The sequence below is a fragment of the Papio anubis genome, chromosome 11, assembly GCF_008728515.1.
Source record: "Papio anubis isolate 15944 chromosome 11, Panubis1.0, whole genome shotgun sequence".
Classification (NCBI taxonomy): domain Eukaryota; kingdom Metazoa; phylum Chordata; class Mammalia; order Primates; family Cercopithecidae; genus Papio; species Papio anubis.
The window spans coordinates 123,068,079-123,076,234 of NC_044986.1; the positions used below are offsets into that span (position 1 = coordinate 123,068,079).

Sequence of the window (8,156 nt, forward strand, 5' to 3'; positions counted from 1 at the left end):
TTTCTTTCTTTCCTTCCTTCCTTCCTTCCTTTCTGACACAGAGTCTTGCTCTCTCACTCAGGCTGGAGTGCAGTGGTGCAATCTCAGCTTACTGCAGCTTCCACCTGCTGGGTTCCAGTAATTCTCCTGCCTCAGCCTCCAGAGTAGCTGGGATTACAGGCATGCAGCAACTCGCCTGGCTAGTTTTTGTATTTTTAATAGAGATAGGCTTGCATCATGTTGTCCAGACTGGTCTCGAACTCCTGACCTCAAGTGATCCACCTGCCTCGGCCTCCCAAAGTGCTGGGATTACAGGCGTGATCCACCGCTCCTGGCCTGTGTTTTGTTTGTTTGTTTGTTTTGCATCCTTATGCTTTTTTTTGGTGATTTTGCTGTTTTCACTGTGGCCACCGGACATAATGCTGAAGCGCTGTCCAGTGCTCCCAAGCACAGAGGCTGGGATGTGCCTTATGGAGAAGGGACATGGGTTCGGGAGGCTTTGTTCAGGCGTGAGCTATATTACAGTGCTGTTGGCTGTAAGTTCAATGTGAATGTATGCTAAACAAGGTGTCTTTAAACAGAAAAACACATAAAACAAAGTGCAGAACTGATTGCTTGATGAAAAAGTTGTAACCTGAGTCTCACAGGAACCTAGCCCTGGATTTCCCCTAGGAGCAGGGGTTCCATGTTTGCTAATTCTGTGTTTGCAGTGACTTTATAAAACATGACTACCATGGATAGCAAGAATTGACTGTGTGTCACACCTCCACTTAAGCCTTTGAAATGAAAGGCAACTGTGCCCAAATGCCAGGAAGCTTAGTGGGTTGTGCTTCTGTCTATGGCGGTGCTAGATAATGTTGCAGTGTGGAGAGTGTAGAACTGGAGAAATGCTCAGGTAAGAGAAATGGCAAAGCAATTAACTTGTCAAGTCCTTTGTCACATGTAGCTGAATACAAAGGATTCTTGTGATGAAAATGTCATTTCCCAGCAGGGTACAGTGTCCGTTTTCTTGCTTCTTTTCCTGTTGCCTTTGCACATGGTGACTGTCCTCACAGTGCAACTGCAAACAATCCATACTATTGCTAAGTTTATAGGTATGTAGGTCTAAACATGATGTAGGTGAGACATAGGATTCTCTACACTGGCAACGAGGTGAACCTGAACACTAGAATAGTTTTACTTTTATGAAATTATTTACTAAGATTTTTTTAAATGAAATAAAATTTAAAAATTAGCGTTGCCTAATTTTGTTTTTAAATTCTATATTCATTGATTAGCGTGGATATTTTCTTTTTAATTGTAATAATTTTAAATGTTTAAAAGAAAAGTAACTTTTTGAAAAGCACATTTAAAAATAATTTCAACTCTTTTCATATATTTAAGCTTGAATTTTCATTTTGGTGAGAATAAATTCAACTTTGCATACTCTGTATATGAAGTCATTTTATCTTTAATCTTTTACATGACTACTGGCAAATAGAACATGAATTACATTAAAAGTTGGTTATAATGAGATAATTGGCTATTTTGCTGAAATGAAGGAAAGAATAACTTTTTCAAAAAGCATGCAAACATTTATAAATTATGTGTATATTTTATTATGCATCCAAACATCGATGGATCTTTAACAGAACACCTAGGCATGTTCACAAATAGACGGTCTTTAGTAATTTGTCAACCTCCAATTATAGAAAAGTCACAGCTTTGAGATATATCTCAAAAAGTATCTGTCTAGGGCACTCCATTCTTTGCAGTATATTTGCTAGATTAGCTAAAGTTTGTGTTTGGGTATCTGGCACACAGTGCATGAGCCCCTCATTCTCCTCCCACTCAGGGTCCCCTGAATGCAGGGAGAGGAGGATTGATCCAGAAACACCTGCTCGCCTCCTCAGCACCAGCCTACTTTCCTCTCTTCCAGTTTTGGAATTTTTAACACGGTTTCTGATGATATGTTGTAAAATCTAAAAAGCTCCCATCAAGTAGGAAAAGACTGATGATGTTCAATACCTTGATAAGAAACAGCTGCACCACGAATTTTAAACCCAGTCCACTAGCCAATGAGAGTGGTGGCTGTGAGCACACATCTGCAAGCCAGCCAATCAGTGTCAGCCCTCACTCTGGACATCAGCCAATAAGGGCTAAGCACTTCTGCAACTGTGCTCCTGAGAACCAATCACAGTGCTGTGCCTGCACACAGCCTCAGCAGATGATGTAACAATTCTCCTGCCTCTAAGAGTCCCCAGCCTTGAGCTCCAGGTGCCGCAATCCCTATCGGAGATCAATACCTTACTCTCTTCAGGGATGCTATGGCCTCTAAGAGAGCCATCTCCTTTAGTGCAGGAAGCAGTGAGTCCAGCTCTGTGTATTCTGGGTAGTGTGTTGGTCACCATCCTTGACTATGCCCTGCCTCAGTTTCCCCACCTCCACTTGTGCCCCACAAACACTGAGTGGGCTCCTGCTGCTGCCTCTGCAGAAAACGGGGGTACAGGATCTGGAGTTGCTCAGTACAACCTTCCAATTGAAAGCTTGAAGAAACCCAAGGCTTTTCAAAGGCAGTCCTTGCATATTACCCACGGAATGGTGAGGGAGGGGAACCAGCACCTCCCTTGGGTACTTACATTCTATCGGGCAGAGACAGTGAGGAAGTGTGAGGAGGACCCAGGGTCACCTTCCAAGGGACCTGGAGGGTGACAAAATCCAGCAGGCACCAGGGACTGTGATCAGAGAGGAACGTCCTGGCTGGAGGGCAAGGTCAGGAGCCTTTGTGATGGCCCCAGTGATGTCTTCTCTTGAGATCCACACTCTCGTTTAGTTCCCCGCGTCACCAGTGAGGTTGGTCTGTGCAGCCAGTAGAATATGGGAGGACGGACAGCGTGTCTCCGGAGAGGTGGTGCCAGAGCTGTGGTCCGTTCTCGCTCTTCCTGGCTGTCTGCTGCTCTCTCTCTCCCTCTCTTTTTGTGTCTGTCTCTCTCTCAGGATGTCTTTGTCTCTCTCTCAGAATGTCTCGGTCTCTCTCTTTCTGTCTCTGTCACTCTCTCAGGATGTCTCTGTCCCTCTCTCAGTGTTTCTGTCTCTGTCAATCTCTCAGTCTCTCCCTTCTAGTTGTGCCTCTCCATCTTTTTCTGTCCATATCTCCCCACCTCCATAACTTGCTCTGGGGAGAACCAGCTGCCCTGTCCAGGGGCCCCTGGAGTGCCCTGCGGAGAGGCTGATGCCCGGTCCCCAGCCTCCTACCCCTCACTGGAGCTCTCCTTCTGCTGCTTCTTCCCTCGAGCAATGTGCTCTTTGGCTTGGTTTTAAAACAGAATGTTTGTAGAAGATCATTTTGGAGGATGAAAAACTGTCAACCAAACATTTTACAACCGTTGTCTTGGTGGCGGCTGCCTGCGGGGCTCTGCAGTTTGACAGGCTGGCACCACTGCGGTACTGGGAAGGCCTTGCGGATGGAGCACTGTGCCGGGAGCATGGCTGGGGCACTGCTCTGTCATTCCATGTGAACTGGGAGTGGCAGGGAAAAGGAGGACAGAATTAGAGTCTTGCACATGTAGAGAAAGCCCCGACTGACTGAAGGTTTGATTAGATGGCCAGCAGTCAGGTTTTTGACTAAATTCCCTCCAAGGGAATGGCTGTCAGGCTGGAAGATTGGTGTCAAATAAGCAAGGAAAACCCATTAAGAGTGAAATGCTAATGAGGTAAAGATAGCCATCGAAAGCTGCCAGGGCCAGGGAGCCACAGAGCCTCTTTCAATGGCTTTTCCCAGGTGAAGGGAAAAGGAACATTTCCAGGGATGCTGCCTCCGGCCCTGCTGACTCCCCTGTCACCAGACGGAGTCACAGCGTGGCCCAGCCTCCAAGGCCAGAAGATGCAGATTGAAGCTGCACCCTGCAGAGCTCGGCAGGGTCGTGGGGGCCCAGGACTCGTGGACTAGACAGCCTGCGGTCAAATGAAAAAGTGGGAGGTGTGGGGGGCACAGGGAGGGAAGTTCTGCTGGGCCTGCTGACCCTCGGCCTGGCCTGTGGCATCTGTGAGCCAGGAGCAGGCAAGGTCCTAGCACAGGCCCGTGTCCCCGCATCAGGGACAGTTGGTCCTGCAGTTTGGCGGAGGCAAGGAGCCCATACTTTAGCACACAAAATCAGAAAGAAGGGTTGGGTGGAGGAGGGGAGGGAAGAGAGAGAGAAAGAGAGGCAGAGAGAGAGAGAGAGAGAGAGAGATGGAGAGAGAGAGAGATGGAGAGAGAGAAAGAGAGAAAGAGAGACGGAGAGAGAGAGAGAGAGAGATGGAGAGAGAAACAGAGAGAAAGAGAGACGAAGAGAGAGGAACAGAGAGAGAAAGAGGAACAGAGAGAGAGAGAGATGGAGAGAGAGGAACAGAGAGAGAAAGAGGAACAGAGAGGGAGAAGAACAGAGAGAGGGAGGAAGAGAGAAAGAGAAAGACAGGAGGAAAGGAAGAGAGAGAAAGAGAGAGAGACAGACACAGAGAGAGACACAGGAGCAGAGAGAGAGGAAGAGAGAGAAGGAGAGAGATAAAAAGAGGAAGAGGAAGAGGGAGAGGAAAGAAGGAATGGAGGCAAGGAAGGAAGGAAGGAAGGAAGGAGGAGGAAAAAAGGAAGGAAAGGATGAGGGAGAATGATAGGAAGAGAGAGAAAGGAAGGAGGGAAGGAGAGATGAAAGAAGAAGGGAAGGAAAGGAGGGAGGGAGAGAAGGAAGGAGGAAGAAAGGAGGGAGGGAGAGAGGAAGGAGGGAGGGAGGGAAGGAAGAAAAAAAAGAGAGAAAAAAAGAAGAGTGGAAGAAAGGAAGGAAAAGAGGGAGGGAAGGAGGGAGGGAGGGAAAGCAAACCTGCCTTCTCTCTCAGCCCCTCCCGCCCCTGGTCCTGTCTTCATCCTGCTTCATTGGAGAGCAGGAGCCACACCACCTTTGGAAAGCATTTGCCCTCCGTCCAGTCACCTTCCAGCCATAATCTGGGAACAGAAAGGAGAAGGAAAATGCCCAGAGTGTGGGGAACGAATAACAGAATTATGCGGATTGCAGAGGACTTTTTTTTGGTGGGGGGAGGGGGTGGTCCTGGTGGGCTACAGAATTAGAGAAATGGAAGAGTTTACTGTGTTCAGAATCTTCCAGTAAATAGAAAAACTCAACTCTCATTTAAGGAACCATCTGTCTTTCTGGTGCAAAGGGATTTACCCTTGAAAGTGCAGATGAGCTTCACAGGAGGGGACACAGAATACTGTACAACTCAAGCAAATGAAGTCCCAGGCGAGTGAGAAAACAGGAGGAAAAGCAGCATCAGGGCGGTGAAGCCGTGAGGACACCAGGCTTCCAAGAACGGTTTACATTCCCCCAAAACAAGCCAGATAGGCAACGCCCGCGTGGGACGGGAAGGAGGAGGACGAGCAGGTGGTGACCTGGGGTGTTCCTGGCTGTGTTTTGTGGTCTAATGACCTTCCTCCTCCTCTATTACTCTTCTGCATTTCAATTCCCTTTAAAAGAACACTAAACACTTTTAGACACATTAATCTGTTCTGGGTCAATATTTGTTTCACCTTGGCAAAGCTTCCTATACAAACCTGTGATCATATCCCTTTGTTTTCTGACTTCAGGTACAAGGCAAGATCCTAGCAATAGTAAATGATAGCATGAGGGTTTCATTATGATGTGATTTTGTTTTTTACGACCACTGTTGGTTAGACTTTTTATTATCGTGATACCACTCATTTTTACAGAGAGGTGAGCACAAGACAGGCCAAATTTGAGATGTGGAATCACGAAAAGCAGAAAAAGTGGAAGAAATGGCAAACGTGGACGTGAGAGCAGCTGGGTTTTCTAGCCCTGGGTGTCTGCAGGAGTCATATTCCAGGAAGGGCTGGGAGAGGCCATGGGGAAAAGGAAGGGGTACAGGGGAGTGCCCCACTCTCGCCCTGTGCCTGCAGGTGGGCCGGCTTTGGACCCTGCCTGGATGATCTGTGAAGAAATAGGGTTCCGAAAGGGCAGACCCCAAGAGGATGCCTTATAGAGGTCCCAGCTAACGTTTCCATGGCAGCTTGCTGAGTGGCCGCCCTGATCTCAGCCCTTCCAGGGGTGACTCATTGACTCCTCCCAAGCTGGCGAGGTCGGGTTCTTCTTTTCCGGTTTACACATCAGGAAGCTGAGGCATGGAAAGGTGAGGTGATTTGTCCCAGGTTACACCTTCAGTAGATAGTAGAGACAAGGTTTTATTCATTTATTACGATAGTCCACGCTTTTCATCACATGCCAGTCACCCCAGGGTGGAAGACTCAGACTTCCTCTTAGCAACAGACTTTTCTAGTCTTGATTTCTCATCGGTAAAGGGGGGGATCCCAGCGCTTAACTCACTGTGATGACAGAAGGACTAACATGAGCTATTTTATGGAAGCTGTTAGGAAGCCTGGGGCATGGTGAGCACTTGGTACCTGGTGGGCGCAGGACTGGAGTAGGGAAGACGGGCTGAGAGCCCTGTGCTCAGGACACCGTGAGGACACTCGGCAGGTGCGTGGATGGACTTGGCGAGGCTGGGAGAGGCATGATGTTTCACTAAAGACCACTCCCCTTCTTTTCTCTCCACTCACATCTTCCAGGTAGCCGGGGACCACCTTGGCTGAGCTTTGATCAGTTGCATCTAGACTAGTTTGGTGTTTAAGTGCAAGTCACAAAAATGCCCTGTGCCTCAACGTTCTTCTCACCCACACATTGGAAGAAAGAATTCCCACTTCCCAGAGCCCTTGGGAGGAGTAACAGAGGCAATGTGTGTAAAGTGCACATGAAAGGAACTCAACTGAGGGCGGCATCTTCATTGGTACCCTTATCATTGTTTTCATTATTGCATTGTCGTCCAAGCTGATGGACTGAGGGGAGTCACTCCAGCGGACACAGGGGAGCTGTGAGGGTCCTGGATTGCGTGGGGCCATGTCTGACCTGCAGATGCTGCAGAGTTTGGATCGAGTTACACGTGGAGTTGAGGAAGCCTGACTGAAGGGTGCTCTCTGGCCTTTTAGGGACCACGGTTTGCAATTTTTTGATCCAGGGTCACCCTGAACATTCATGTGGAGGAACAGGCTGATTTCACATGGCTTCTTTCTGACTAAAAAATTCAAACCATGCCTCTCCTGAATCCACCTTAGCCTGGGCTTGAGCAACGAGTGGCATCCTAGGTTTGCTCTGAGCACCTGCTCTGGAAACCCAGAGTCTTTGTTGACCATGTGCTGCTCGATGGAAGCCCTGCAGTGGAGGCTCCAGGGAGTGCGCACACTGGGCCTTCACCCGTGCTGGGACCCCAGACCTAAAACTCCAAGGGAATTCCAGCTTGCATGAGGTTGGGGCACTGAGGAGACAGACCTCCTGGGCTCCAGGGGCTTTGCATGCTGCTGGCCAGTGGAAGACCAGCTGCGACCCACTCCCTGCCAGGCTGGGGCTGCACAGATGCCCACGGACAGGACGTCATGCCTCGCACGACTTTCCAATTAAAAGGCAATCAATTAAAATTAATCCCTTTGTTTCTACGGAAGCCCCATCACACAGGCGTCATCTGGGCTTGCGTTCTGACATCGGGAGAAGCTGTGAAATCACCCAGCAATAAATAATAAAGGACTGAGATTAAATTGCCGATCCTTATTCCCAAACTGATTTTAAATGCAATGAGGGTTATTATTTATACAATGATCCAGTAAAACTTAAAGTTCATTAAATGTCTCTCTGAGTCTTTGATTTATGTTTTAACTGGTTTTGCCAATATCTGTAAGTGGTTTCTATTATCCAAACTATATTTATACCTGTATGTCTATATCTATATCACATAAAAATATAAATTCAGGCAAATTCAGTCAAAAAATAAATAACTACATCCCATATATATGTTATATATATAATCCCTGTGTGTGTGTGTGTGTGTGTATATATATATAGAGAGAGAGAGAGAGTGTATACCCCATGTAGACGTGGCTTACATATTTTAAGCCAAATGCATTGCTTTAACTTCACTCATGACTTCATGGAACCAACAACTCCTGTCCTCATCTACCTAGGGGCGATCGGGTAACCGGCAAAAGCCAGTTATTTCATGTCGTTTCTGCTGACTGAAATTCAGAATAAATATTGCTAACATTTTCCCGTGTGGAGGTTCAACTTTAATGTTTTGTGAATCCCCCGACTCTCTGACAAATTCAG

The 8,156-nt window shown here is 47.5% G+C and overlaps 1 long non-coding RNA gene across 1 annotated transcript; it reads left to right on the plus strand.

Moving 5' to 3' along the window:
* The first annotated feature begins 1,390 nt into the window (after positions 1-1,390).
* Positions 1,391-7,588, plus strand: LOC110744059. Its single transcript, XR_002524134.2, has 2 exons — positions 1,391-2,589; positions 5,126-7,588. It is a non-coding gene; the product is annotated as an uncharacterized LOC110744059 (long non-coding RNA).
* Positions 7,589-8,156: the final 568 nt, after the last annotated feature.